This window comes from Phocoena phocoena, chromosome 9 (genome assembly GCF_963924675.1).
Source record: "Phocoena phocoena chromosome 9, mPhoPho1.1, whole genome shotgun sequence".
NCBI lineage: Eukaryota > Metazoa > Chordata > Mammalia > Artiodactyla > Phocoenidae > Phocoena > Phocoena phocoena.
Genome location: NC_089227.1, coordinates 95043514 through 95066757, shown reverse-complemented (window position 1 = coordinate 95066757; position 23244 = coordinate 95043514). Strand labels below are relative to the sequence as shown.

General features: G+C 37.1%; 1 pseudogene; it reads right to left on the bottom strand.

Moving 5' to 3' along the window:
* Positions 1–7091: 7091 nt before the first annotated feature.
* On the bottom strand, positions 7092–8001 carry LOC136128203 (olfactory receptor 2A2-like; annotated as a pseudogene).
* Positions 8002–23244: the final 15243 nt, after the last annotated feature.

Below are 23244 nucleotides of genomic sequence, written 5' to 3'. Positions count from 1 at the left end.
GTGCATCAACTCATGGAAATAAAAATCAGTAAGATCACTTCCTCACCTGGGCAGTGGTTTCCACTGAGCATACAACACAGGAAACTCTGAAAAATGTTTCTTGCACTAAAGAGTTTTACTATATATCTCCACCTCAATGGTCGATTTAGAAAATCCAGAAGCACTGGCTTTCATCCTATCCTATTATGGAACCAGAAAAACATTTTCCTAAAAGATGGATGCTATCAGAGTATGATCTATACCAACACTCATGAATAAATGGGAGAATATACCTCGGAAGTAACTACAAGTCACACTTAACTATTTCATTGTTTCATGAAAGGCAATAAAATATTGCTCATAGACACTATCACTAGGACTTTTGTTTTTAGGCTGATTGCTAGTTACTCAGTGATACCAAGATTAGTAGCAAATATTATGAAAATTTTACTTGTGGAAGTATCCATAATTACATAGTTATCCTTATCTTTCCATTAAGTGATTTTGGGATAAGTTATTTAACAACTCTTCACATCAATACTTTCATCTAGGTGTGTGAAGTCCTTTCATCTCTGTGGCTGAGTTCAGAGAGCCACATGCAGAGGCCACAGCCTCGACAAGGAGGCTCTCGTTTTCTTTGTCTCCTTTCCATTAGTGGCAGTTCTGGACTCCATTCTTAGTCACATTGTTGGAGATGATGTGGAGAACGATGGGAAATAGATGCAGAATTCCTGTGCTCACAGCTCAGCTAGGAAGATCTCCCCATGAGAATGTCTTTATTTACGAGTTCAGCTGCCCTAAATACAAACTCTGGCTCAGAGAAACAGACATCCATGATATAATTTTTTCTCTCACCATAGCCCAGGTGAATTCTGCTGCCTCTTCATCCTACTGCAATAGTCCTTATCCCAAACCACCTACCAGTGCAAATAAATCTCATCTACATATGATGGTGTTAGTTCTGGCTGTTACCTTAAGATTCAACCTTAACCTACAGACAATCCCACAGAAAGTAGACTATTCCTCTTAATAGTAGTCTCCATAGTGAGAAATTCCAGAGTTGAAAATGTTTACTTCACTTTCTGATGATGATGGAGAATAATAAAGCTGTTATTCTCTCCACTTTTGGGAGCAAAGTTTGGGTGTTTTTCTTTTTCTTTTTTCAAAAAATTGAAGCATAGTTGATTTACAGTGTTGCGCCAGTCTCTGCTGTACAGGAAAGTGACTCAGTTACACACATATATACCTTCTTTTTTTAAAACAGTATTTTCGGGGCTTCCCTGGTGGCGCAGTGGTTGGGAGTCCGCCTGCCGATGCGGGGGACGCGGGTTCGTGCCCCGGTCCAGGAGGGTCCCACATGCCGCGGAGCGGCTGGGCCCGTGAGCTATGGCCGCTGAGCTTGTGCGTCCGGAGCCTGTGCTCCACAGCGGGAGAGGCCACAACAGTGAGAGGCCCGTGCACAGCACAAAAAAAAAAAAAAAAAAAAACAGTATTTTCCATTACGGTTTATCCTAGGAGATTGGATATAGTTCCCTGTGCTATACAGTAGGACCTTATTGTTTATTCATTCTAAATGTAATAGTTTGCATCTGCCAAAGGTTGTATTTTATAATTGGTTCAATACAAACAATTCTCATAACTCTCTTGAGAACTTAGATTTTGCAAGGAGGCCCCATTAGTCATTACACCTATAAACATCTTTCCTGAGGGAAAAAAGTTTTGATGAACATTCTCCCTGGAGGAAAACAAAGATCTCTTGTGTTTGATTGTTTGTGCAGGAAATATTCTGGGGAAAGTCAGGAGCAGATACGTTATCATAGAATGTAAATATATTTTCAAACATCTCAAAGGCCATAACCTGAGGCAAATATCACAATTTAGAGGACATAACACTTGGCCATACAATAGCTTTGCTAATTCAAACTTCTTACACCCTTGGTGGTTTATTATGATCTGTATCTCCCTAATATCCAATAAACAGGGGCCTATAGAGCCTGTGTTGCCACATCTAAGGGGAATATGTCCCCTCAAGTAGATGCATATTTTCATCTACTGAAGAATGAGATTGGGATGCAAAGCAGTGAGATTATCATAATGACACGTGTTGATTAGTGTTTACTGTGTTTCAGAACCTCAGGTATATACACCATATGTGGTATTTTATTTAATCTTGTGAATTGATTAATATGTTGTCACCACGTTATAGGTGTGCATTATGAAATTAGAGAAATAAATATATTGTCCACTCTATCAACTACCAGGGCCAAGAATGAATTACATGCGCAGATAACAAATCCTCTGCTCTAACTTCTGAACGTACGCCCATTTTCAAAAGCTCTTAAAATGACCTCTTAGGAAAGCTTCACCTGTTCTCCTCAATCCTTACCAACTCTCACCAATCTCATAAGCCTCCAGAATTCCTACACATATTTCCCTGGGTATGACTCATAACCTCGGAAGAGAATAAATTCTCTTTCTGTTTCTTGTTGTAAGCTTATATAAATTTAACCTCAAAGTTTCTCCCTTCCACTTATTAACACCGCCCTCATGGGCAGCAAAGAAAAGGATGCTAATTTTCCTCACTTCTCTGGCAGGAGGATATTTCCAGTATGTAGTGTAAGAAGATGGTCCTCAGCAGAGGAAGAAATTAAAGATAGTGAAGAACAAATTACACACCCCACCTCCAGCTTCATCATTTTTAAAAGGAGGCAACAGAATTAGAGGGTTTTTATACCCTGTTCAGTTTTATATCATGACTCAGGGACATCAATTTTCACCAGTTGCTTCCCATAAGTGTGACTGGGGAGGGGCTCTGATTCAGAGGAATAAGAAAACTATGTTTAGACAGCATGGGATTCAGATGTGACTCTGAGACCCCAGGCACAGTGCAAGAAAGGGGTCTCACGAAGGTGCCTTTTTCTTCTTTCTAAACCTGATGACTTCTGCCAGTCTTCTATCTTGCTCCTCTGTAAACCATTAACTGGTATAAAAATAGTGATTTCTTCAAAGAGGGAGTGGGTACTACTTCTAGTATTTTTCTCAAAATGAGCTTGAATGTACAGGAAAACTCACAAAGATGGGGAATGGTTGGAGCTGAGTCACCTGCTTCCTGAAGCAAGTGCAGTGTGTGATGAGTCCCAGATACCTCTTCTACCCTGATGGAGAGGAGAGGACACAGGGAGGATAAGGAACTTTATATATATTTATATATATATATATATGGCCTTTATAGTCTGATCAACTAAAACCAACCCATTCCCCAGAGACATTCCTGTGGAGTCCAGGGAACGAATTACAAATCATATTCCCACCATTCTAGGTCTTTCCTACAAAGCAGTGCAAAACCTTCCCTTCCCCTCTTGGCTCTCCTTCTTTGTTATCTTTGATAGTGTACAGGGGTGTGTGTGTGTGTGTGTGCATAGATGTGTGTACCTGCTCATGCAGAGAAGTTAGAACTCATGAAGGATGGCAAAGATGTCTGTGCTCGAGGATCTTGGTATAAAAATTTAACAGATAAGTCATACGTTACTGATTATCTCCCATAGTACAATCCCCAAGGATACGAATGTGTTATGTACTTGATCTTGAAATTGTTCCTGTCTCCATATCTTACTTTGGGAAAGATTCATGATGTAATAAATGTGACCCCCATGGAGCTTATTAAGGTAGCCCCTCAAAGGACTGTATCTTTCTCAGGGAGTGAACAATCTCTGTCTGCTGAAAAGTGTGAATGTGCAATAATTATCAAAATTTTCCATTGCAAATATTAATCATTACTTGGAAACTCATGTAGATTGAATCCTATTGCCTGAATGCTTTCCTGCTTTAAGCTACACCATAAGTATTTGCCCAATTTCAAAAATATTTGCCCCCTAAATGTATATACTTTATCTGGAGAGGCCATTATCCCCTCTCTGTTGTAAGCACAGTGTTGTAAGCATTGGATTTAGATGATGGATGCCTTTTCCTGAACCCACAGAAACACAGGACAACAAACAAACATGATGACTCAGATCCCTTAAATTCATGAGTATTTACATTGATTGGCCCTTGATGCTCACAGAAATCATAGTGTATTTCCTAGTCTCTTCTCTCAGGTTTTTTTTTTTTTAATTATTTTCTCTTTCTTTAAGCTTCCCATAAATCCTTCCACCCACAGTCTTAGCTACTGAATGAGAGTAACTGAGACCATAAAAAGCAATCAGATGACAGTTTGTGCAATCCTAACTAACACACTGACTGAGTTGCTGAATTTGTGCATTTATCTCAACTTCTCTGCCCTTCCTGTGGAGTTACTAGTTTTTCCCCAGAGAAGGCCAGCCTACAAATTATACTATAAATTCCATCCCTCTTTCCTACTCGAGAACTTCTCTACAGCAATTTCTGTTTCAAATGTCTCTGCTCCTATTTCATCTTGAACATATCTGATCAGAATGGGAAACTCTCGAGAGAGATTGGGGCAGCTGGCAGGGACACCAGCTACTGCCTTCTCTGCAGCTTGGTAGCCAGGGGTGGAAGGAAGCCACAGCTGAAACCCCAAGTCGGCCCTCTCTGCCCTGTCCCACTGTCTCATTTCTCCCTGTTCAAGGCTAAGAAGTCCCCAGATCTGCAGTCATTAAGCTGGAGATCCAGGAGAATAGTGTTGTAGTTTCAGTATGAATCCAGAGGCTGAGGAGCTAGGGTAGCTGATAGCATAAGTTTCAGTCTGAGGGCAGGGAAAGGCCAATGTCCAAGTTTAAAACATCAGAAAAATTTGTGGACCATAAGAGACTACTACAAGCAACTGTATGCCAATAAAATGGACAACCTAGAAGAAATGGGCAAATTCTTAGAAAGGTACAATCTCCTAAGACTGAACAGGAAGAAATAAAAAATATGAACAGACTAATTACAAGTACTGTAATGGAATGTGTGATCAAAAAACTCACAACAAACAAAAGTCCAGGACCAGTTGTCTTCACAGGTAAATTCTATCAAACATTTAGAGAAGAGTTAACAAGTATGCTTCTGAAACTATTCCAAAAATTTGCAGAGGAAGGAACACTTCTAAACTCATTCTATAAGGCCACCATCATGCTGATACCAAAACCAGACAAAGATACCACAAAAAAAGAAAATTACAAGGCAATGTCACTGATGAACATAGAGGCAAAAGTCCTCAACAAAATACTTGCAAACCAAATCCCACAATACATTAAAAGGATCATACACCATGATCAAGTGGGATTTATCTCAGGGATACAAGGATTTTTCAATATCTGCAAATCAATCAGTGATTGTTAACAAATTGAAGAATAAAAACTATATAATCATCCCAATAGATGCAGAAAAATCTTTGACAAAATTCAGCATCCATTTCTGATAAAAACTCTCCAGAAAATGAGCATAGAGGGAATCTACCTCAACATAATAAAGGCCATATATGACAAATCCACAGCCAACATCTTTCTCAATGGTGAAAAACTGAAAGCATTTCATCTAAGATGAGGAAAAAGACAAGGATATCCATTCTCACCACTGTTATTCAACACAGTTTTGGAAGTCCTAGCCACGGCAATCAGAGAAGAAAAAGAAATTAAAGGAATACAAACTGGAAAAGAAGAGGTAAAACTGTCACTGTTTGCAGAGGACACGACACCATACATATAGAATCCTAAAGATGCCGCCAGAAAACTACTAATCAATGAATTTGGTAAAGTTGCAGGATACGAAATTAATGCACAGAAATCTCTTGCATTCCTATATACTAACAATGAAATATCAGAAAGAGAAATAAAGGAAACAATCCCATTCACCACTGCAACAAAAAGAATAAAACACCTAGGAATAAACTTACCTAAGGAAGTAAAAGGCCTGTACTCAGAAAACTATAAGACACTGATGAAAGAAATCAAAGATGACACAAACAGGTGGAGAAATATACCATGTTCTTGGATTGGAAGAATCCATACTGTGAAAATAACTATACTACCCAAAGCAATCTGCAGATTCAATGCAATCCCTATCAAATAACCAATGGGATTTTTTACATAACTAGGACAACAAAATCTTAAAATTTGTATGGAGACACAAAAGACCCCACATAGCCAAAGCAATCTGGAGGGGAAAAAAAAAAAACGGAGCTGGAGGAACCAGATTCCCTGACTTCAGACCATACTACAAAGCTGCAGTTATCAAGACAATATGGTTCTGGCACAAAAACAGAAATATAGATCAATGGAACAGGATAGAAAGCCCAGAGATAAAATCACGCATATACGGTCAACTAATCTCTGACAAAGGAGGCAAGGATATAAAATGGAGAAAAGATAGTCTCTTCAATAAGTGGTGCTGGGAAAACTGGACAGCTGCATGTAAAAGAAAGAAATTAGAACACTCCCTAACACCATACAGGAAAATAAACTCAAAATGGATTAAAGACCTAAATGTAAGACAGGACACTATAAAACTCTTAGAGGAAAACATAGGAATAACACTCTTTTACATTAATCACAACAAGATCTTTTTTGACCCACCTCCTAGAGTAATGGAAATAAAAACAAAAATAAACAAATGGGACCTAATGAAACTTAAAAGCTTTTGTACAGCAAAGGAAACTATAAACAAGATGAAAAGACAATCCTCAGAATGGTAGAAAATATTTGCAAATGAATAAATGGACAAAGGATTAATCTCCAAAATATATAAACAGTTCATGCAGCTCAATATTAAAAAAACAAACAACCCAATCCAAAAATGGGCAGAAGACCTAAATAGACATTTCTCCAAAGAAGACATACAGATGGCCAAGAAGCACATGAAAAGCTGCTCAACATCACTGATCATTAGAGAAATGCAAATCAAAACTACAATGAGGTATCACCTCACACCAGTCAGAATGAGCATCATCAGAATATCTACAAACAACAAATGCTGGAGAGGGTGTGGAGAAGAGGGAACCCTCTTGCACTGTTGGTGGGAATGTAAACTGATACAGCCACTATGTAGAATAGTAAGGAGATTCCTTAAAAAACTAAAAATAGAATTACCATATAATCCAGCAATTTAGTTTTTTGCAACAGCAATCATATCTCTTAAGGAGAAAAATGCACCGAACCAAGTTGTACCCTGCTTCACATTGTCCGCCTTTTCTGCAATACTCTGCGGAAGGCAGCCTTCACTTGAGCATTCCTTAAACTGTAGACAAGGGGGTTCAGCAATGGGTTGAAGACAGTGTAAAACAGGAAAAGGATCTTCAGCTGCTCCTCTCATTGACTTGTCGGGGACCATATAAACCATCATGGCGATGCCAAAGTAGAACCCAACCACACAGAGGTGGGAGGAGCAGGTGGAAAAGGCTTTCTTGTGGCCCTCCTTTGACTGGATCTTCAGGATGGCCCACAGGATGCGCACGTAGGAGACCAGCATCAGGGAAAGGGGCACAGTTAAGATAAACACACCATCAGCAAAGAGGAATATTTCGTTGATACAGGTTTCACCACAGGCCAATTTGAGGACAAAGCGTATTTCATAGAAGTGGTTCAACTCCTGGGGCCCACAGAAGAAGTAAGAGAATTACTTGTACTAAGCCAGGGAAAATCCACATGCCCAGGAAGTGATGGCTAGGACCATGCACAATCTCCAGTTCATGATGACAGTGTACTGGAGGGGGTGGCAGACTGCCACGGACTTGTCATAGGACATCACCACCAAAATCAGGCACTCTATAGAACCAAACCCAAAATGAGAAGCGTCTGCATAGTGCATGAGAAACAGGAGACAGTATTTTTGTGTTTCAGTAGGTTTTCCAGCAAACTGGGCAAATTGCTGGAAGCATAGGATATGTCAATGATGGCCAGATGAGAAAGGAAGTAGTACATGGGGGAGTGCAGTCTGGGGTCTAGGGAAATGAGTCCCAAGATCATGCCATTTGCCAGCAGGTTGAAGGCATGTAACAGGGAGAAGATACCAAAGAGGAGCAATTCCATCTCTTCACTGAGCTGGAATCCTACCAGCATGAATTCTGTATTTGTTGCCCTCCATTCCTAATGACAGGACTGAAGTGTGATGGAAAGGTCAGAGCTGGATAGCAATGAAAACCAGAGTTACCTACCTGAAGTGAATTCAGAGGAAGCTTGTGTACTTGTCCCTACTTCACTTAGTTTTTTTCTCCAAAGTTTCTTTACCTTTTGTTTTCTTACTTGTTATTGTGAAGTAATTCAAGTTTTCATATAAGTATCAGGAATTATAAATAATACTAGTATATAGTTTACCAAATTGTTTTTTTCATGTTTGCCTTATCATTTATCTTCTCTGTATGCACACAGTATCAATTTTCTATAGACCACATAAGATTATATTGAAACCATATTCACATACTGACAATTTATTCCTAAACTCTTTTATTTCTCAATAACAAGTAAATTCACTGATCTGTTCTCAGTATAATTACCAGAATCTGGAGACATAACATTAACATAATTCACTATTCTAAATACACCATTTTCTGCCCATGTAGTCTAAAGTTCAAATCCAGCATCACTTATCGTACTCTCTAATCTTAAATAGTTAGCTTTTCTTGCCTTGACTCTGATACTTGTGAAGAGTATGAGCGCTTGTGTTGTTTTTGCGGTACACAGGCCTCTCACTGCTGTGGCCTCTCCCTCTGCGGAGCACAGGCTCCGGACGCGCAGGCTCAGCGGCCATGGCTCACGGGCCCAGTTGCTCCGCGGCACGTGGGATCCTCCCAGACCGGGGCACGAACCCGCGTCCCCTAGCATCGACAGGCGGACTCTCAATCACTGCGCCACCAGAGAAGCCCCTGAGCTCTTCTCTTGTTTTGTATAATATCTCTCAATTGCGGTTTTCCATTGATTGTCCGTGTTTTAGTCCAGATTAAAAACTTCTGGCAGAAAAATAAAAGTATCCTTCTTAATGCCTTCAGTTAATACACAGATAATGTTAATTTGGCCCAGTATTGGTGATGTTCATGTGGATTACTTGGTTAAGGTGGTGTCTCCAAGTTATTTCCATTATAAACTTATTAATCCATAATTTTTAAGTACTTTCTTCCTTCTGGCTTAACAAACTATCCTCTACTCATCTTATGATTTCCTACTTCAGATTGGAATCAGTTATTTCATTAAAAATTGTCTCCTTTTTTTGAAAGAATATTTTCAAAGCAATATCTGCTTTTATTGGATGTTAAATAATTAATTTTTATCACGATTGTTGCCAAAATTTGATATCCTCATTTAATAGGGAAATATATAATTTGAGACAGTATATAAATTGTTAAGGGTATAATGTATTCTTAATTTTATTTGTTTAATCCTGATACATCTTTACTGACTTCTTTTGGAGAAGCAAATATATTTCACTAAATTTACAAGACTGTTAAAATGATCTCAATATTATCAACATTATTATTAAGAAGATGATGACATTGTACTGGAGGCGATGGCAGATTGCCACATACCTGTCGTAGGACATCACCACCAAAGTCAGGAACTTTATAGAAGCAAAAGTCTATACATATATCTTTACCTTTTTTGTTTTTCTTTGTATTCAGAAAATTACAGACTCTTGGACATTTTATACTTAGAGCTTAAAGTTTCAATAATCTGGTTCACTGTGTGAATAAACTCATATCTACCTATGTGACATGAGATTTTGACATCAAGTTTTCTAAATCTCTTAGAAAAACATGAAATTTGATAAAATGCTAAAGAAATAATACATATATGAAACAGATAGCTAAAGGTTATCATTGTTAATAATTTATATATACCACTTTCCATTATTCACTGTACATTTTTCATAATTAAAATTATGTGAACAGTATTATCTATTTTTCATTTAGAACATCATATATATTTTCCATGTTAAATATTTCTCTGCAACATAGTCTAAGCATTCACACACTATTTTGTCACATGAACATTTTATTTAATGTGTTACCTTGTTGTGTGCAATATAATGCTACAGTTCCTAAATTTCATACATTTTTGGGTATATTTTAGTGTTTTTTATACTAAATTCCAGGACATGGAAGTTCTAGGTCAAATCTATTCCTTCCTTCCTTCCTTCTTCCTTCCCTTTCCTTCCTTCCTTTCTTCCCTTCCTACCTCCCTCCCTCCCTTTTTTCTTTCCATGCTCCCTTCCATGTTTCCTTTCATTCCTCCTTTCTACTCACCTACCTATCTTTCTGTCTACCCCTCTATTTTAAAACAGCCTAAGTAAAATTTCTCATTTCCAATAGAAAATTTCTTCTTTACATTAAAATAATAGCAGCTCAGGAAACAAAGGCGTGAATGATCAGTACACGCTATTCTCCACTGGGGTAGTCCGGCAACTGAGCTTGGGAACTTTAAGCTATTCCTCCAACTCTAGTCAGTGGAATTGACACTCATTTTATCCTAGTTTGTGGTAGGACAAATATTTCTATCAAAAACAGAAATCCTAAGCCTAATAATTATCCATATTAGATGGTAGCCTAGGAAAGTCTCAGTAAGATATAACTATATTGCAAAACTCTTACACTGTTTCAGCAAAGAGTTTACTATAACTGTTACCAGAATTCTGTTTTCCAACATAAGAGGTTACTCTATCAATATATTTATCTATTAGGTAATATACGGTTGTTTTGTTCTTTTGGCCATGTCAGAGCTTTATCCAGAAGAAATGTCTGCATATTAAGACTCCAGCCAAATTATTCTCAAACAATAGAGTTGGGCTAATATGAATGACCATCACTCAACCCCACTGGGGAAGTGATGTCGAGAAAGCTGCTGAGGAATAGGATACCCCTGTCACATCTCAGCAGGCAGAAGCTCCAGGAGCTGGGGTGGGGGTAGTCATTACTGTAATACATTTAGTAATATAATTACAATAATATAGAGTTATTAAATACATATATACACATATATAATGTATGCAATTTTTATACACACAAGAACTAATAAAATATGCCCTATTAGATATTCTGGAAAAATATTTCTCAGTCAATTGTAAATTACAGATATGTACATCATTTAACACCCATTTATGATAAAAACCCTGCAGAAAGTAGGCATAGAGGGAACTTTCCTCAGCATTATAAAGGCCATATATGAAAAACCCACAGCCAACATCATCCTCAACGGTGAAAAACTGAAACCATTTCCACTAAGATCAGGAAGAAGACAAGGTAGTCCACTCTCACCACTATTATTCTACATAGTTTTGGAAGTTTTAGCCACAACAATCAGAGAAGAAAAAGAAATAAAAGGAATCCAAATTGGAAAAGAAGTAAAGCTGTCACTGTTTGCAGATGACATGATACTATACATAGAGAGTCCTAAAGATGCTACCAGAAAACTAGTTGAGCTAATCAATGAATTTGGTAAAGTAGCAGGATACAAAATTAATGCACAGAAATCTCTTGCATTCCTATACAGTAATGATGAAAAATCTGAAAGTGAAATTAGGAAAACACTCCCATTTACCATTGCAACAAGAAGAATAAAACATCTTGGAATAAACCTAGCGAGGGAGAGAAGAGACCTGAATGCAGAAAATTGTATAACACTGATGAAAGAAATTAAAGATACCATGTTCTTAGATTGGAAAAATCAACACTGTGAAAATGACTATACTACCCAAAGCAATCTACAGATTCAATGCAACCCCTATAAAACTGCCAATGGCATTTTTCACAGAACTGGAACAAAAAATTTCACAATTTGTATGGAAACACAAAAGACCCTGACTAGCCAAAGCAATCTTGAGAAAGAAAAATGGAGTTGGAGGAATCAGGCTCCCTGACTTCAGACTATACTACAAAGCTACAGTAATCAAGACAGTATGGTACTGGCACAAAACAGAAATATAGATCAATGGAAGAGGATAGAAAACCCAGAGATAAACCCATGCACATATGGTCACCGTATCTTTGATAAAGGAGGCAGGAATGTACAGTGGAGAAAGGACAGCCTCTTCAATAAGTGATGCTGGGAAAACTGGACAGGTACATGTAAAAGTATGAGATTAGAACACTCCCTAACACCATACACAAAAATAAGTTCAAAGTGGATTAAAGACCTAAATGTAAGGCCAGAAACTATCAAACTCTTAGAGGAAAACGTAGGCAGAACACTCTATGACATAAATCACAGCAAGATCCTTTTTGACCCACCTCCTAGAAAAATGGAAATAAAAACAAAAATTTTAAAAATGGGACCTAATGAAACTTAAAACCTTTTGCACAGCAAAGGAAAATATAAACAAGACGAAAAGACAACCCTCAGAATGCGACAAAGTATTTGCAAATGAAGCAACTGACACAGGATTAATCTCCAGAACATACAAGCAACTCATACAGCTCAATATCAAAAAAAACAAACAACTAAATCCAAAAATGGGCAGAAGACCTAAATAGACATTTCTCCAAAAAAGATATACTGATTGCCAACAAACACGTGAAAGGATGCTCAACATCATTAATCATTAGAGAAATGCAAATTAAAAGTACAATGAGATATCATCTCACACTGGTCAGAATGGCCATCATCAAAAAAGTCTACAAACAATAAGTGCTGGAGAGGGTGTGGAGAAAAGGGAACCCTCTTGCACTGTTGGTGGGAATGTAAATTGATACAGTCACTATGGGGAACAGTATGGAGGTTCCTCAAAAAACTAAAAATAGAACTACCATATGACCCAGCAATACCACTACTGGGCATATGTCCTGAGAAAACCATAATTCAAAAAGAGTCATGTACCACAATGTTCACTGCAGCTCTATTTACAATAGCCAGGACATGGAATTAACCTAAGTGTCCATCAACAGATGAAGGCATAAAGAAGATGTGGCACATATATACAATGCAGTATTCCTCAGTCATAAAAAGAAACGAAATTGAGTTATTTGTAGTGAGGTGGATGGACCTAGAGTCTGTCATACAGAGTGAAGTAAGTTAGAAAGAGAAATACAAATACCGTATGCTAACACATATATATGGGACCTAAAAAACAAACAAAAAAAATTGTCATGAAGAACCTAGGGGCAAGACGGGAATAAAGATGAAGACGTAGTAGAGAATGGACTTAAGGATATGGGGAGGGGGAAGGGTAAGCTGGCACAAAGTGAGAGAGTGGCATGGACTTATATACACTACCAAATGTAAAATAGCTAGCTAGTGGGAAGCAGCCACATAGCACAGGGAGATCAACTTGGTGCTTTCTGACCACCTAGAGGGGTGGGAGGGAGGGAGACTCAAGCGGGAAGAGATATCGGGATATATGTATATGTATAACTTATTCAGTTTGTTATGAAGCACAAACTAACACACCATTGTAAAGCAATTATACTCCAATAAAGATGTTAAAAAAAAGGAGATGATGCAGTGAAAGATTATATTTAAGAATATACCTAGATCTCAAGATATATAGACAAGGGATAAATTCTTTTTTTAGATGTTTTGTTATAATTTATTCTATCCATTTTTTATCCAGTTGTACTGAGTTATAATTGGCATATAACATTTTATATGTTTAAGGTATACAGCATAATAATTTGACTTGCATACATCGTGAAATGATTACTACAGTAAGTTTACTGAGCATCCATAATTTCATATAGATACAGAGTAAAAGAAAAAAATTATTTTTCCTTGTGAGAACTTTGGGATTTCTCTCTTAACTTTCAGATATAACATACAGCAGTGTAAATTATATTCATCATGTTGTACATTACATCCTTAGATTTATTTATCTTATAACTGAAAGTTTATACCTTTGGACTAGCTTCATCCAATTCCTCCTCCCTCGCCTCTGCCTCTAGTCCTACAAATCGGATCTCTTTTTCTATGTCTTTGGTGTTTTGTTTGTTTTTTAATTGAAGTATAATTGACTTGCAACACTATGTTAGTTCTAGGTGCTCAATAGAGGGAGAAATTCTTAAAATTTTCGTTTACAAGCAAGAATGATAGATTGAGATGTTAAATATAAACATGATAAAATTTCCATAGAAAGATAATCAAGGATAGTATAGAGTTAGTATTAGAAAAGGTTTCACCAGAAATGTTCCAGAAATGAAGAAAGACTGAACTTAGTCTCCAACTGATAAAATGTATTATGCAAGAGTACAATAAAGATAATGCATCCATGTGACTTCCCTGGTGGTCGAGTGGTTAAGAATCTGCTTTCCAATACAGGAGACAAGGGTTCAATCCCTGGTCAGGGAACTAAGATCCCACAGGCCACGGGGCAACTAAGCCTGCATGCCACAACTACTGAGTCCGTGAGCTTTGGAGCCTGCGCACCACAACTAGAGAGAAGCCTGTGCACTGCAATGAAGAGCCTGCTCACTGCAACAAACATCCCACCTGTCGCAACTAAGACCTGACACAGTCAAGAAAGAAAAAAAAAAAGATAATGCATCCATAAGAACTTCTGATAACTGAAGATAAAATGAATCTTTAGATCAAAAATTTGAGATTATGATAGATAAAAAATAAATTCTCAATAAATATAAATTAACAATTAAATGTTTGGCTGTTGTTTTCCTCTTTACAAAAAACAGTTTCCTAGGGCTACCATAACAAATTAGTCTTAATTTTTGTTTCATAAATTTTGTAATATTTAATAAAAGCTATAATTTCATTTGCCCCTTTAAATGTTTTGTTGCATTATTTTATATTAATTGTTTCAAGATCAAAAATAAATTTAAAAAGTCACCAAAGGTAAAAGAAAAGTATCTATATAGGAACAACCATTTCACTGACAGACTTCTGATCAGCAGCACAAGCTCTGAAGACAATGAGGTATTATCTTTAATGTAACAAGAGGCAGAGAAGCCCTCAGTCAAGGATTTTATAATTGTAAGATTTCTCTTGAATAAATTAGAACAAAGTAAGAGATTTTCATATGTAAATTATAAAAGTTTAGAGCCTATGGCTCTTTAGTATACTAATAAAGATTATTCCCCAATAAGGACAGAAGTGAATTCAGAATTAATCAAATACCTACAAAAACTATTGAACAGGGCTTCCCTGGTGGCGCAATGATTGAGAGTCCGCCTGCCAATGCAGGGGACGCAGGTTCGTGCCCCGGTCCGGGAAGATCCCACATGCCGCGGAGTGGCTGGGCCGGTGAGCCATGGCTGCTGAGCCTGCACGTCCGGAGCCTGTGCTCCGCAGAGGGAGAGGTCACAACAGTGAGAGGCCCGCATACCACAAAAAACAAACAAACAAAAAACTACTGAACAATGTAATAAAATATCTTATATTTAATAACCTAAGGGCTATAAAATAATCATTATGACATTTAAAAAGGATAAAAGCAAATTTTGATAAAAATAAATGAAGCAAGAGGTATTTGGAAGAGTGCAAAATTCTTGAAGAGGCTTAAATACCAAATGATTTCAAATTTATTACAATATATTATTCATTTTGATATTAGCATTTGAAGAATAGCATCAATCAAAAAATGACATAGAATCTATGGTTTCCAAAATTACAGTGCAAATGAAACATTAAAGCATTATCAATCAAAAAAAAGAAGGTAGATGGCAAAAAACAGAAAAAAGGGAGCAAAAAAATGGACTGATATTCAGAAAACACAAAATGTCTATTTATATCCATTACTGTATTAAATGTAAATGAATATTTATCTATCAAAAGATAGAGGATCATATTAAAAACAGAAAATCCATTTATGAACACTTTGCAACAGTCACACCTAAACATAAATGCACGCACACATACACATACACACCCAAAACCAGAAAGATTGATGATAAAATAATGAAAAAGCAAGTTTCATGTCCACAGTGATTGGTAGTAGCAATATTGATATCAGACTGAAGCACAGGTGGACATATATAAGATACCACAAAGTCATAATAAAATGAACAACCTGCTGAAAGATGAAAATTCACTGTCTGTTCCCTACAAAACAATTTAGCAAATTTTATATAGAAAGAAACTTTTATTAAAATCTAAACAATCAAAAACATTATTATTAATAGTGAAATATACAAAGCTTTCCCTTTGAGTTACGAAATGATTTCAACATGCTCCATTAAAAGCACTTCCCTTAATGTTGACTCAAGAACTAGCTGGCAATAAGACAAAAAGAAGAAATAGAAGTGCTAAAATTTAAAACAGAAAATAAAATAGAATTATTGACAACACACATGTGTATGTGGAAAATAAAATCTTTATAGATGACCTATTATTACAAATAAGCAAATATGCAAAAATCAGGGTTCAAGGATGATGTACAAAATGGGGGGACTTACATAACTTGTTTATGGAATGAGCATCTTGTAAAGATGGCAAATCTCTCCAAATTGTTCTATTGGTTCAATAAAATCAAAATCAGAATCCAAGGTTTTTTCATGTGTAGAAATTGAGAATCTTATTACAAATTTCATGTGAAATTACAAAAGATCAAGAAGAGTGAAGGCAATTTTGAAGAATGAAGTAAAAGGACTTACTCTATGGCATATTGAGACCTACAAGGTTACAGTGCCTTTATACAGTCAATGTTGTATTGGGACAAGGATAAATAAACAGACCCATGAAATAGCACGGTTAACTCAGAAATTCAGAAATGTGTACACATTAACATGCGCACGCACACACACACACACACACACACACATACTTGAACCAAGACAAAGGCACTGGTGTTTCTATGAATAATGCTAGATCAACTGGCTATCTGTGTGGATAAAAACTAAAACATGACTTCTGCCAGCATACCACAAAAAACAGGTAAGTTTTAGACCTATTTATAAAAGATAAAAACAAGTTTTGTAGAACATTAATTAATGGCTAATAATGAAAACCTCAGAGGGAGCAAAAATTTTTGAACAGAATTAAAACAGTATTAAAGAAAAGATTCATAAAATTAAGAATCAAACTCCTGTTTATCTAGAAGCATCATTGAGTAAGAATGTAATCCACAGAATGGAAGGAAATATTTAAAACACTTATAACCAATACAGCACTCATATTCAGAATATTTAAAGAATTCCTGCAAATTGTTAATGAAAAGAGAGATAATTCAAATTAAAGTGGGAAAAATACTTGAACAAACATTTCATGTGAAAGGTCATCCAAATGACCCGTGAGCACACTAAAAGTTTGAGAGGTACTAAACTCTCTAGGTCACCAAAGAGATGGAGATTAAAATACAAAACAATGATAGTAAAAATTCAAAAGTTTGAAACTACAAGGACTTGGCAAGGCTATGGAGCAGAGATACATCACTGTTGACAATGTAATTTAGTGTACCCATTTGGGAAACTCTGGAAAAACTGACTATTTTTAACATAGGCATAACAATGACTCATGGATTCTACTTTCAGATATGCCCCAAATAAGTGCCTATATATATATGTTACACACATATATAAATTTATATGAAGATTGTATGTGTGTGTATATATAGTTTGTATGTGAATATTCATAAGATAATTGTAACTTTTTTTCTAACTTCCAAGGGAAAATCCTATCATAGCTTATTAAAGAAGATTGAAACAAGGACTGATCTCTTTGCTCGACCTTACAGTCCATATGACCACACAAATATTTATTGCAGGGGCTCCTATAATTAGTTTTAGAAGTGTCTGATTTAATTGATTTATTCCTAGAAAAATTAATGGCTTTGGAAAACTACTTGACAAGAATAATCTGGTCTATTTCTCTATATAAAAATTTTCTCTAGAAATTAAAAAATGAGAGTCATAGGCACATTCCCAAAACGATGTGATCAACACTGAAATCCATAAAAAGTTATCTGATTTCAAAATCTATGAATATATATTAACTGTTTAGTTTGTGCTTGTAATTTGAATGAAATGGTATAAATGAGAAATTTGAAAATTTACAACAAAGTATTTTTGGTGGTAGAATAACCAGCCTTCTACAAATATCTTTAATATTTTTAAATGTACAAATTATCATGTCAAGATTCTGCCCATGCATAAATTGCCTATGTTTCTGAATACCTTTTCCCATCATGAATTAAATAAATATAAATATTGGTTCAAGTTTAAGGTATATCTTGATTAGGGTTCCTCCAAAAGCCAACCCTGGGACAATTATTCAACTACAAGCAGTTTTTAGGAAGTAATCACTGGAGATACAAGTAGAGGAGTGGAAAAGGGGGACAACCAAGAAAAGACAGCCACTGAAGTCTGGATGATCAAGTAGTACAAAACTGTAGTAACTGAAGTTAGATCCTAATGGAAAAATCTTGGAGCCAGTGTAGAATATGTACCTCATTGTTAACCCACCTGGAATGGAAGGGACCTGGAGTGTCTATATACCAACTAGTATCCATTATTGGGTGACGGCCATGAGGTGGGTGAACCAAGTATTAGGGCTCTTTTTCCCTGTGTGATGGGCTCCTAAAGTGTCTCTTGTGGCCAGGGAACCTGCCCAGACAAAGAAATGCAGGTGGTGACATATGGAAGTCAGGCCAGTGTGCACTGAAGTGGGAAGGCAAGGTGTTAGGATGGAACACTCACAGCATCAGCTACAGAATGCCTGTCTGCACATAACCTCTGAAATCCAAAATCTGATTGGACATAATCAGGCAGAGGAATAGGTGTGGTTTTCTGGTTCTAAATTGAAGAGGATAATTGCCAAAAATTTTAATAAATATTTTCTAATGATTTTTAAAAGTACAGTAGCATACATATTTATCCACAGTTAAGTAAAAAGAAAGTTTAATTTTATTTTTTTTTTTTGCCATACGCGGGCCTCTCACTGCCGTGGCCTCTTGCGTTGCGGAGCACAGGCTCCCAGCCGCTCCGCGGCACGTGGGATCTTCCCGGACCGGGGCACGAACCCGTGTCCCCTGCATCGGCAGGCGGACTCTCAACCACTGCGCCACCAGGGAAGCCCCAGAAAGTTTAATTTTTAAATTTCAAAAGTTGGCTTCACTCATACTCAACGTGCAGACCTCCTTCATATTATCTATCTCGTACCTGAAGGAATTTTATAAAACTTCTCTATTTCGATACAATACAATCTAAGGGAAACTAACTAATATTAACTGTTACTCACCACAAATAATATGAGAAATACATTTAAGTGCACCAGTATATGTTGAGAATGCTATGCTGTGGCAAATTTACCTAAATGAATTAAAGTTTCTGGTGTGTTTATCACATGAAACGTGTTTAGCAGATTTTCAACAATCAAAAGGCACATTTAGGATGGAAGGAACATAGATTATATATTGTGTAGAAAGTCCACTTTCAGGGGCACTCACCAAGGAAAACAATCACCGTTCAAAGCCTGAAAACTGCAGAAAAGTCTAATTTTTAATCATTGCCATTGGGGTAGAACAACAGATAATCAGATACTGATTTCAAATATGAGCTCTAACTTTCAAAAAACAAATGAGCAAATACAGCATATTGCAGATACTGATTTACTAACTTCTTAGAGTGACATATCTCCGTGCTGTGTGCCAAGGAGAATAGACCAGAGGTTTTACTATTTAATGATGGTTTCTGAGGCTCTCAAGCAGATTAAGTCAGCCAGCTTAGTAAAATGATTGTAAGGCCCTCATCCTATCTCGGTGCATGTCTCTAACATACTAGTTTTAGATATTAATGTTACAGTTAATGTTAGCATAAACATCAAATGTTATTAGAGTCAACACAAGCATTAGAAGTCTCCGTGGTGGCTGCTGGTTTAATTGCCACTTTTGGTCTGCCCTCCTGTCCTGAGTTGTATGCTTAGGGACTTAGCAACTAAGTTTAACGTAGAATTGGCCTTCTATACAATTCAAAAGTTGACGGTTAAATCAAGTCTCCTGTAGCTTTTTCCCTTTCACCAATAGTACCCAGACATTACCCAATTCTTTGGCTTCCAGACTTGTGCTCTCAAATGCCTATCTTTCTTCATTGTGTCTCCACAGAGCCCCCAGTTATCTGATATTAGCATCTATTCTAGCTCTCAAAAGATCCTATCTTTCTAACCTTTATTCTATAATTCAAGCATGTTAATACTATATGTTAAAAGAGTTCATTCATCACATTGTAGATTATATAAGAATATACCTTACAGGAGATTCAATTAATATATTTAAATTTCTACTTAATTTTAATATATACTTAGAAATGTTTATTTAGTAAGAAAAGGACAAGCAGCATTAATAAACATTACATGACGATTATCATAGGGCTGTATGATAATCATTATGTCTTAGAACTTTTCCCATTTTGCCTGGTGCCTACAGAGACTAATCACTGCTTTCCCTGACTTGCTGCAGAAGTGAAACCCTTTGGTCCAACACCTCATACTAGCTCAGTGGACTCTGACAGCTTACAAGCTCAGGCCAGGGCTACCCAGAATGCCTTTCCAGTAATTTGCTGTTAGCAAACCATCAATTTTATACAGCAGAAGTCAGATTACTATGAATATGAAAACTCTGTTAGCTTCATAAATAGTAACTTGAATCTTAAGTATTATAATGCAGAAATATGGATGAAAGTAAGTAAATTATTGCAGTTTAGAGGAAGGTAGTAGAAATCCTATGTCTCACTGTGACATTACAAACACTGACAGGGTTCTCTTGATTTTATTTTTGCATTTGGTAAAATTTAAGAATGATATATTTTCATTTATTCCATTATTTTAAGAAATTGACTTAAATAAATGTGAAGAGAATAAAAGTATTCACTGAAAATTTGCCAGGTACAAACACATGTCAAATAGAGAAATTGCTCTTGTATTGATAATAGGTACATTTTACCATATTTTTACCAGCTAGAAACTTTCCCCAAAATTTGATAAGTGACAGTGGTGGTCATGTTATCTCATTCCAGGAGATGACAAAGTGTTATCCTCAGATGAGGAAACCATCCCTGGAGAGTAACCCTGGACAGCAAATCAGGGTAAGTAAATTGGTACATGTACCTGCTTCCCTGCTATAAGAAGAAGTAATAATGGATCTTTATCAAATAGCTATAGGATTTCTCCCTGCCACATACTAACACCTCCCCACTGGGCAGCAAAGAAAGGAGCTCCAGTGTGCTCACTTCCCTGGCAGGAGGACATTTCCAGGATGTAGTAGGAACAGGTGGCCTCAGCAGAGGAAGAAATGAAAGGTAGTGAAGGACAAATCACACATTTCCAGCTTCATCATTTGTAAGGAGAGGCAACAGCTTTAGATGGCTTTTATACCCCTTTTAGATTGATACCACGACTCAGGGACACTGAGTTTAACCAGCCCCTTCCTGTAAGTGTGACTGGGGAGGGGCCCTGACAAAGAGGAATAAGAAACCTATGTTTAGATAGCATGGGTATCAGATGTTACTCTGAGACCCCAGGCACAGTGCAAGAAAGGGGTCTCACAAAGGTGCCTTTTTCTTCTTCCTAAACCTGATGACTTCTGCCATCCTTCTGTCCTGCATTTCTGTAAATCATTAACCATTGTAAAAAATAATAATAATTTGTACAAAGGTGTTGTACTATTTCTGGTATTTTTCTCAAATTGGGCTTGAATGTACAGGAAAACTCAGAGAGATGGGGAATGGTTGGAGCTGAGTCACCTGCTTCCTGAAGCTAGCACAGTGGATTATGAATCCCAGATACCTTTTCTGCCTGACGGGGAGGACAGGACTCAGGGGGTGCTCAGGAGGTTGTAGATGTGAGGGCTTTATAGTCTTATCACCTAAAACCAACCCATTCCCCAGAGACATACCTGTGGAGACCAGGGAATAAATTACTAAGTGTCTTCTCATCATTCTCCATCTTTCCTACAAAGTAGTGCAAAACCGCAAAACCTTCCCCTCCCCTCTTGGATCTCCAGCTATGTTATCCCTGAGTGTGTGTGTATTTGTGTGTGTGTGTGTGTGTGCATGCACACACATACGCACCTACTTATGGACAGAAGGAAGAACACAGGAAGAATGGCAAAGATGTCTGTATTCAAGAGGATCCTAGTATAAAAACTTTAGACATAAGTCATTCTTTATTTTGTCCCATAGTACAATTCCCAAGGATATGAAAGTACTATGTCCTTGATCTTGAAATTGTTCCTGTATCTATATCCTACTTTTGAAAAGCTTCATGATGTAATAAATACAATGCCCATGGAGCTAATTAAGACAGCCCCTCAAAGGACTGTATCTTTTTCAGGGAGCGAACAATCTGTCTGTTGAAAAGTGCAATAATTATCCAAATTTTCCATTGCAAATATTAATCATCACTTGGAAACTCATGTAGACTGAATCCTATTGCCTAAATGCTTTCCTGCTTTAAGCTGCTCAGTATTCCTGCTTTAAGCTGCTCAGTATTTGTCCATTTCAAAAATATATTTTCCCTAAATATATATCCCATATTTAGAGAGGCCACTGTGATCTCTGTGTTGTAATCATAGTATTGTAAGCATTGAAATTAGTCGGTGGATGGCTTTGCCTGCATACAGAGATCCACAGGACAACACACAGACGTGACGATTCAGATAACTCACATTCATGAGTTTACATGTCACTTTAGGCCTTGATGCTCCCAGAAATCATACTATATTTCCCTAGTCTTCTCCCAAGTGATTTTTTTCTTATTTTCTCTTTCTTTAAACCTCCCATAACTCCTTCCACCCACTGTCTCAGCTAGTGAGTGAGAGTAACTGAGAACATGGAAGCAATCAGATGACAATTTGTACAATCCTAATTAACACACTGAATGAGTTACTGAATTTGTGCATTTATCTCAACTTCTCTGCTCTTACTATTGAGTTATGAGGGTTTTCCCCCAGCCAATGCCAACCTACAACTCATGCTATGAATCCCACCCCTCTTGCCTACTCAAGGGTTTCTCTCCAGCAGTTTCTGTCTCTAGAGTTTCTGCTCCTGTTTTGACTTGAACACATTCAGTCAGAATCTGAAACTCTTTATTTTAAAGACACCAATCATCTATTTGCTAGATCCAATGGTCAGGTCTGTTGTCATCTGACTTGACCTGCCGGCGGCATTTGACACAATTGCTCTCTCTCTTTGCAACATTTCTTCACTTCACTGTCATGATACTGTGCCCCCCCCCCCCGCCAGTGGTCTTTCTACCTTTATGGTTGGTCCTTCTCAGACTCCATTGCTGGATCTTCATGTCCCTTTTCAGATCTAGAAACACTGGTATTGGTCAGGGTTTATTCTTTGTTTCTGTTCACTTTCTACAGGACCTCATTAATCCCAGGGATTTCAACACATTTCATATGTCGATAACACAAAAATTAATATTGCAAGCCAGGCGTCTTCCCAAAATGCAGTGGTCCAGAATA